The following is a 10,116-nucleotide window of genomic DNA, read 5'->3' on the forward strand; positions in this document are numbered from 1 at the left end:
TCATAGGTTAATTTGACGTTCTAGATTTTGACCTTTGCTTTAAATTCATATCTTTACATCATAAAGCCATGTGAACTGACATTTTAGACTGATTTTTTATATTTTAATATCAAAATAGATATTAACTGGTGGAAAGACCTTCAATTGTTCTCTGAACAATTGGTTTTTAATTCTAATTACATCCGTTCTCAACTACTTCAATAGCTTAATTATCTTCGTGACCATGTTATTAAGTATAAAAAATTTAAGTGTTCTTTTTATATAGTTGGAAGATACTCTAGGGATAAGGTTATATTGAAAGGTTTGAACGACTTTCTACATCAGCTGAAGTACATAAGAACTAATATGGGGAATCTTGTGAAACTAATTTTCTTTGTGTATATTTTGACCATCTATAACTGTGAAGCGTCCTGCTACTACAAGATAGTTTCATGTAAGTAGAATTCTGTTGACTGAAAATTCGCGAAATTTTGCGACGGGGTTGGTTTATCATCTATAATTGCAAATTTTATTTATATATGACCTAATATAAAAAAAGAAGATGTGGTATGATTGACAAGAGACAACGTTTCACAAGAGACCAAAATGACAGAAATTAACAACTATAGGCCACCGTACGGTCTTTAACAATAAGCAAAGCCCATACCTCTTAGTTAGCTATAAAAGGCCCCGAAATGGCAATGCAAAACAATTCAAACAAGAAAACTAACGGTGGCTGAGTTGGGTAGAAATAGACCTTTTCCAACTGCAAATATACATGTACATGTATAATACTTTTCTAAGGGACGACATCAAAAGATCGATGTAGAATAAAAAACTTAAATCAAATAGTTTGGGGGTGGGGGGGGGGGGGGGGTCAATATTGCTGCAAGTTTTGTTAATCTAAAATCGATTTTACATATATCCCTATTGGTCAATCTATTTTTCCCAAATTAAGTTAAGAGGGGGGGGGGGGGGGGGGGGGGTCAGTGAAAAAACTATGTGAATTAAGTTTTTTATCCTTCATTGAACTTTTGATGTCGTCCCTAACATTTAAATATGAAATAGATAATGAGCTTTGGTCTGTTTTGTATGATTTTCCATATCAGTTCAATTTTCAAATAGTTACAGACTTTGTACAGAAAATATGCTATCAGATGTAATGACATTACTTTGTACAAGGTCAATTTCTATCCGACGCAGCCCATGTAATAGACATACATATAAATGAGGGTCTGAATAGCTGATCTTTCATTGTTGTATATTCTTTAAATTTTTTGTTCGTTATTCTCTACCTTTATAAGATAATGCTATTCTGCAATTACTTCATAACTGTATTCTGGACATTTGAATGGTTTTACAATAGTAATTTTTGGGGGCCCTTTATAACTTGCTGTTCGGTTCGAGCAAATGCTCTGTGTTGAACACTGAACTTTGACCCATTATGGTTTACCTTACAAATTGTGACATAGACGGAGAGTCTCTTTGGCACTCATACATGTTCCACATCTTCCTATATCTATTGTTATTTTCTGTAATCGGTATATTATTATCCAATTCTTTCATCTATAGTTGCCTGCTACCATACTAGTAACTGTATTATACTTATAAAAGTCACGAAAAATATTTATCCCCAGTATGTCTTATATAGCATGCGATGGTATGACAGTGTGGATGGGGTTTACAGAATAGAGAATAATGGGAAAAAAACGATCATGAGAAATAAAGAGTATAGAATGATTGGGTGCTAAAATATTAAGAATACTAGTACATGTAACTTGTATATTAGGTTTTTTCTTAAAGGGAATGAGGCTTGATCACATTTATATAAATTCAGCATTGAAATGTCTTAGAATATCTGTTGCGATATTATACCAAGGGAGATAATACGAACTGTGTACAACAGCTGATTTGCAAGTTGCAGTTGTCTCTCATTGGCGTGTGCAACTTCATTAGTTATAGGATTGTGTTATTGACATTTTATTATATTGCATTAAGAACAAAAAAATACATGTTTATGAAAAACTTCGAATACAACCAAATCAACAAACTTTAGGGTTTCAGTGAATCGTATGTAAATTGCGATATAGCCATATCCGCCACTTGAAAGACAATTATGTCGGCTATTAATAAAAGGCATTGAACACGTCAGGCAGACAAAAGAAGGACGGACAGGAATACTTATTGAAAGATATTAAATCAAAAGGAAAATTTGTATATTTAAAAAAGACATTATTAGTTACATAGTCTGCTAGTGACGTAATACGGTATATATATAGGGTCAGTAAATTCCATATGTGGTGAGAGCGAAGCTCAAATCCCCATATGGAATTTACTGACCCCATATATACCGTATTACGTCACTAACACACTATGTAACGAATGTATCTTACCGACTAGCTTAACGTGTAAAATTTAGACTTGTGATCTATCAAAATGAGCAAGCCAGTCTTCAATACTTTTAGCATTAAGAAACTACTTCCATTGAACCTACAAGAACAATAGCCAACGATAACAACTTGTTAGGTTTAAATGTGTTTAATGAATTTATTTCAATTATAATCATCAAATTTCTTTCTCAGTTCCGTTTTGTTTTTGAAAAGCTAACCGTGTATGAAATAAACCCCGCCTCCCTACTATCTAATATGGAATATAAAGGACGTAATTCCACTACTTACCGTGTATGGAATAATCCCCGCCTCCTTACAACCTAATATCAAATATAGACGGTCTTCACGCGGACGCTTTTAACCAATCACTTCCTAGAAATGTTTAGGAGGTAAGATCTATAAACCAACTGCAATTGATTCCACCTGTCCCAAGTCAGTTACATCTCAAAGGCATTGGAAATGAAATAATAAGTCTATTATGATAAAATGCTTATCATTTTTTTCTTCGAAAGTGGAACAACGACAACGTTTATTTGTAGACCTTATAATGTTTTATTTAGTAATTGAAACTGATCAATACAACGCTTATCCAGAGTATCTTCAAATAATTTAATTTTGGACGTAACGCTACTTCTGATTGGTTTACGTTATTTTGTTATCAAACCATAGACATAATTTAGTCATGTGACCGTGACGTCATCAACGTTTTTTCATGGTTTTCTACGGTTTAAAATGGAATTTAGAATTAAATTATAAGAAATGACTGTAATATTTTTTCTGTCTATTCGAAATAACATAAAAAATGTGGTGCACACTGTTAAACAACCCGCTACGCGCGTTATTCAGTGTGCACCAAATTTTTTATGTTATTTCTTCATAGACAGAAAAAAATATTACAGTCATTCCTTAAATATAAATTTATATGCACACTTAATTCTATATATTTTTAGCTGGTCAATGGTTCGGATGTTTAATAGGAAATCAGTCCATTGCACTTGGAGCCTCAGAACTTGTCGGATGTGTCGACAATTGTAGATGTGTTCTGCCCAGACTTGTACAGTGTTGTTCGTAAGTATATGACGACAAAATTGTATCTTCATGTAGCATGCAAAACAAATCCTCCCAAGAAAAAAATGAAAAATATATCAAAACACATAACCCAACACCTCCACATAAAACAATATAAAAAACAACAATAAACACATAAATAAACCGCACTGAAGTACGTCCATTATTCATAGTTCATTATTCAAAATTCAATAATGAATAATGAATTAGTTCACTATTCACTATTCAATATTTAAAAAATGAATAATGAATAATGTTTATGTTTCACTATTTAACTTGAAGCGGTGAATAGTGAAAAAAAAAAAAAATTGACTGTGACACTATAGCTTTATCCCGTAATTCTAAATTCGTCTTTTTGGTGTTATCTATCAAATATTCAAATTAATATCCGAAAAAATAAATAAAAACTCTCTTTCAATTTTAATTTGATACATTTATCTAGTTCTTAGTCTCGGAGGATAAACTAACTATTTTTAACAGAAATTCCTTGTTTCAATGTATGGACGACCTGAATACCAAAACATATTTTTTCAAAATTGAAATACTCTACGTGGTCTTTCTTTTTTCATTGGACCTTTGCTATGCTTTATCCTTTAATAACTTATAGATAAAACAAGTCGGTTGTGCCGCAATGGCCATTAGAGTGGTTACGGAGGACCTAACTGCCAAAATACGCGTGAAAATTAGGAAATAGCCAATTTTGAATAAGGAAATAGATAATTTGAATAATGAAATGGACTGCTGCGACCGTTTAGCCCCTAATCATAGATAAACTTTATACCTCATTCGAAAGCTTATTACAAGAGAAACAAAATGTATATAGTTAATATGTTCTGTAACGAATATTATAGGAGTAACAAAGGATTTAAATATCGAAATACGCGTGAACATTGAGAAATAGCTTATTTTGAATAATGGAATGGACTGTTGCAACCCTTCAGTTCCTAATCAAAGCAAAACTTCTACACCAAATTAAAGCTTATTGATAGAGGAATAAACTGAGTATAAGCGATATGGGGATGTGAGAGATTAAACAAGCAGCTGACTATCGTCTTGGCAAAGAGAGAGACCGATGGAGCTATGCAAATTGTGAGCTATGGGATGAAAAATCCAGACGCACGAGGTAAGTTTTACGACTTTCTTATTTTCATAAGGATTGTAGGATCGGAAGTGTTAGGCTATATATGTTTTGTAGGCCCGAAAACTTGGTCTAAAAACCAGTGAATTGGTATGGTGGTTTTGGGGTAACCTAAATTGTTTTTTTTTATTGTTAGGATAAAGAAATGGATCCAATAGTGAACATGGAGTCAGTAGTTGAAAACGTCTAAGCCCTGAGAGGTATAGCCAAAATGAACCACCTTTGAGGGTACTCCCGGTTGAGGAAAGATCAGTTGGTTGAGAGTTGATAGAAACGAAGACAAATCTTAAATTTCATCGTCGTCCCAAACCCCACACGAGGAAGGAGATTATCACCCAGGCAATACATCTTGGGTTGAAAGGGATTAGCAGGCTGTCAATATATCGACTGCTAAAGAAGGTGCAGGAAAAGATTTGGGAAGATAGGAAAGCCATTGGGGATAAAATTGAGGTACATTCGCCGAAGAAAGCCTATAAAGATGTATTTAATACCTGGAATATGACCCCCATTGTTGGCACGGACGTGCAGACCTCCCTTAAGGTCTCTCATATGTCACGGGTGAAACTTATAGACGATTGGGCAGTGTATGGGGCAAAACAATGTAAAGGTAAATATGCAAAGTAAGGGGAATCCTACCCATGTTGGCAGGGCTGGTAATGAGGGCACTCCCCATGGTAGCAAAAGACTATTCTACCAGTCTTGGGTGTTGGGGCCTTGAACGGTTTGGGTGTTGTAGCCGTCAACAAGGCCTTAAGGTCTTTATTGTACCAGCAACGTGTTGAAAGGTTTGCACAGTGAATCCAAGTGGCAACGGTTTCTACCTCAAATCCTCAAACGCCCGGATGGGTATGGCCTCTACTTAATTCCACGACGAAGCCGGGCTGATCTTATATTTAGATGCTAATAGCCCTTAAAAAACATTCCCCTCTTCAGTATACTCCTATAAAATAAATGAACACTTCCAATCATACCGTCCTTATCAAAAATATGAAAGTCGTGGTAATCTCATACCCGGTGCGCCTAGTTTTTTTCATCCAATAGCTCACGAATTGCACAGCTCCATGGGTCTCTCTATTTGCCCAGACGGTGGTCAGGTGCTTGTTTAGTCTTTCACATCCCCAAGTGCGGATATTTTTTCCTTTCCAGCACCAGTTTATAATTTTTGGGAACCAAAACTTAAATGTCTTTGACAATTCAGGGCGAGTCCTGACCTACTTCTCGCCATTTGAGAGTTTCCTTATCAGTATTTTCCAAAATTTCTACCTCTTGCGCCATATTCGCCCTCTGATCAAACATATTTGTAATCTTACAAACCATTTTGCTTATTCTATCTGTGTATTTGTTTTGATGTGTTTTCTTTCTTCCACAAAGATACATTTTCCCACGACACCCCCCCCCCCCCCACACTTTTTTCCTTCAACCCCAGGCATCCACGTTTTGCCTTCTTAACCTCGTCAAGGAGCGTGCACGATTTTCGGATTTTTATGTCCGGTCCTAGCAGAAATTCCCCTCAAAATGTTCACGCATATTTCGATATTTAAGTCCTTCGTCATGTTCGTTAATACGCGAAATAAATATAAACAATTTGTTCCTCTCTTTATTAGGTTCCAAATGAGGTATAGGCTAGATCTGTAATTATAGGCTGAAGGGTCCTAGCAGTCCATTCCATTATTCAAAATATCCATTTCATTATTCAAAATTGACTGTTTCTTATTTTTCACGCGTATTTTGGCATAAACTTCCCCTTTATTCCCTCTAATGGTCATTGCGGCACATATCATTTATACTCAGTTTATTCCTCAATCAATAAGCTTTAATTTGGTGTATAAATTCTGCCTTGATTAGTGACAGAAGGGTTGCAGCTGTCCATTCCATTATTCAAAATAAGCTATTTCTCAATGTTCAAGCGTATATTGTATTTCGGTATTTAAATCCTTCGTTACTCCTCTGATATTCGTTGCAGTACATATTGACTATATACATTTTGTTCCTCTCGTAATAAGCTTTCGAATGAGGTATAAGGTATATATTATTAGGGGCTAAAGGGTTGCAGCAGTCCATTCCATTATTCAAAATATTCATTTCATTATTTAAAATTGTCTATTTCTTAATTTTCATGCGTATTTTGACATTTAGGTCCTCAGCAACTTCTCTAATGGTCATTGCGGCACATATGATTTATACTCAGTTTATTCCTCAATGAATAGGCATTAATTTTGTGTATAAATTTTGCCTTGATTAAGGACTGAAGAGTTGCAGCAGTCCATTCAATTATTCAAAATAAGCTATTTCTCAATGTTCAAGCGTATATCGGTATTTAAATCCTTCGTTACTCCTCTAATATTCGTTGCGGAACACATTGTCTATATACACGTTGCTCCTCTCGTACTAAGCTTTCGAATGAGGTATCAGGTATATCTGTTATCAGGGGATAAAGGGTCGCAGCAGTCCATTCCATTATTCAAAATATCCATTTCATTATTTAAAATTGGCTATTTCTTAATTTTCATGCGTATTTTGACATTTAGGTCCTCAGCAACTTCTCTAATGGTCATTGCGGCACATATGATTTATACTCAGTTTATTCCTCAATGAATAAGCATTAATTTTGTGTATAAATTTTGCCTTGATTAAGGACTGAAGAGTTGCAGCAGTCCATTCAATTATTCAAAATAAGCTATTTCTCAATGTTCAAGCGTATATCGGTATTTAAATCCTTCGTTACTCCTCTAATATTCGTTGCGGAACACATTGCCTATATACACGTTGCTCCTCTCGTACTAAGCTTTCGAATGAGGTATCAGGTATATCTGTTATCAGGGGATAAAGGGTCGCAGCAGTCCATTCCATTATTCAAAATATCCATTTCATTATTTAAAATTGGCTATTTCTTAATTTTCATGCGTATTTTGACATTTAGGTCCTCAGCAACTTCTCTAATGGTCATTGCGGCACATATGATTTATACTCAGTTTATTCCTCAATGAATAAGCATTAATTTTGTGTATATATTTTGCCTTGATTAAGGACTGAAGAGTTGCAGCAGTCCATTCAATTATTCAAAATAAGCTATTTCTCAATGTTCAAGCGTATATCGGTATTTAAATCCTTCGTTACTCCTCTAATATTCGTTGCGGAACACATTGCCTATATACACGTTGCTCCTCTCGTACTAAGCTTTCGAATGAGGTATCAGGTATATCTGTTATCAGGGGATAAAGGGTCGCAGCAGTCCATTCCATTATTCAAATATCCATTTCATTATTCAAAATTGGCTATTTCCTAATTTTCATGCATATTTTGGCATTTAGGTCCTCCGTGACCCCTCTAATGGTCATTGTGGTACATATGATTTATACTCAGTTTATTCCTCAATCAATAAGCTTTAATTTGGTGTATAAATTTTGCCTTGATTAGGAACTGAAGGGTTGCAGCTGTCCATTCCATTAATCAAAATAAGCAATTTCTCAATGTTCGAGCGTATTTCGGTATTTAAATCCTTCGTTGCTTCTCTAATATTCGTTGCGGAACATGTTGACTATATACATTTTGTTTCTCTCGTATTAAGATTTCGAATGAGGTATCAGGTATATCTGTTATTAGGGGCTAAAGGGTTGCAGCAGTCCATTCCATTATTCAAAATATCCATTTCATTATTCAAAATTGGCTATTTCTTAATTTTCATGCTTATTTTGACATTTAGGTCCTCCGTAACCCCTCTAATGGTCATTACGGCACAATCGACTTGTTTTATCCATAATTTATTAAAGGATGAAGAATAGCAAAGGTCCAGTGAAAACTAAAAAAAGAAAACCACGTAGAGTATTTCAATTTTGAAAAAAATATGTTTTGGTATTCAGGTCGTCCATACATTGAACCAAGGAATTTCTGTGAAAGATAGTTAGGAAGACCCACTAGTTTATCCTCCGAAACTAGGAACTATAAAGATATATCAAATTAAAATTGAAGGAGTGTTTATATTTATTTTTTCTGATATTTATTTGAATATTTGTTAGATATATAATACCAAAAAATAAAACGAATTCAGAAATATAGCTATAGTGTCACAGTCAATTTTTTATAATTTTTATAACATACACTATTTCATTATTCATTATTCATTTTTTAAACATTGAATAGTATTTAGTGAATAGTGAACTATTTCATAATTCATTATTGAATTTTGAATAATGAACTATGAATAATGGACGCGCGGTCATACATAACGTCATAAATAACGACTTTATACTGTGCAAAAGACATGAGGAACACTCATCCGAGACATTACAAACTCACCATACTAGTTCAATTAGTCTTTTTAATAGCAAAGATGTGGTTTGCAAATCAAGTATCCTTCATGTGGTATGGGTTTAACTCATTGTTGATTGCCGAACGTTGTCATTTGGTCTCTTCTGAAGATTTGCACCATTGGCACATCTTTTTTTATTAGATGTGGTATGATTGCCAATGAGGCAAATATCCAGAAGAGACCTAAATGACACCGTTCGGCAATCAACAATGAGTTAAACCCATACCACATAGTCATTTATGAAAGGCCTTATGATATGCGGCAATAAACGACAACTACTGATACCAAATCACCAAAGTGTCAAGAAGTACAGTAATTATATAAAGATTTATATAAATAGGTTAAAATGTAAATTTATATTACAGAACTGGTATGAGAATAACAGGTCATCCAGATGATTGTAAAGTAATAGTACAGGGATGTACAGAAATAGCTGTCAAGATCAACGACGAGTCAGTATACTGTGAAGAGGGGATATCTGTGGTCGAACGATGATGGAATTTGTGTCCTATACACGTACGCATTCGCCCATGCACATATGTAATAAAACTTAAAACTTTGAATTGTCATATGCACGTACACATTCGCCCATGCACATATGTAATAAAACTTATAACTTAAAATTTTTACTTGTCTATAGACTTGAGATAAGGGAAAGACAATGTGATAGTTGAACTGGTGTTGAGCCAGATACCTGCATGAAAAGGTGAAACTGTGTTCAAATATGCTGCATTTATAAGACCAAATGCGCAATATGCAGACTCTAAGTCTTGTCTTATCATTTATATTGTTTCTTGGATTTTTGTTTTCTTTGTTGAAATAAAACTGAGAAAGGAAACGAGGAATGTGTCAAGGAATAAAAAACCTGAGCAAAAAGCAGAAAAACAGCACAAGGCCACCAATTGGTCTTCAACACAGCGAGAAAATACTGCATCGGAGGCGGGCTTTAGCTGGCCCCTTAACTATAATGCACTTTTTAAGCGAAAGTGACGTTACGCTTAACTCTTAAACATAAATGATCCGACATTTAAGAAAAAGATACAAAACTAGCAAAGGCCAGCTGTGTTCACAATTAGCTATAGAGAGAACCTATTTTGTATGTTTATGCACGGTGGTTTATGCTGGAGATCTCATTTCCGCGTTTAGAACTTAAACCGTCGCAATTATTTTTAATGAAACATCGTTAATGCGCTCCTTACACAACACTGCTACAACTCAGTAATGATGAAGAA

The 10,116-nt window shown here is 34.6% G+C and overlaps 1 long non-coding RNA gene across 1 annotated transcript; it reads left to right on the forward strand.

The window, feature by feature from the left end:
- Positions 1–256: 256 nt before the first annotated feature.
- LOC143052615 (uncharacterized) lies at positions 257–9,507 on the forward strand. The gene is made up of 3 exons (XR_012971179.1): positions 257–433; positions 3,320–3,437; positions 9,250–9,507. It is a non-coding gene; the product is annotated as an uncharacterized LOC143052615 (long non-coding RNA).
- The last annotated feature ends 609 nt before the right edge of the window (positions 9,508–10,116 follow it).

The sequence above is a fragment of the Mytilus galloprovincialis genome, chromosome 11, assembly GCF_965363235.1.
Source record: "Mytilus galloprovincialis chromosome 11, xbMytGall1.hap1.1, whole genome shotgun sequence".
Classification (NCBI taxonomy): Eukaryota; Metazoa; Mollusca; class Bivalvia; order Mytilida; family Mytilidae; genus Mytilus; species Mytilus galloprovincialis.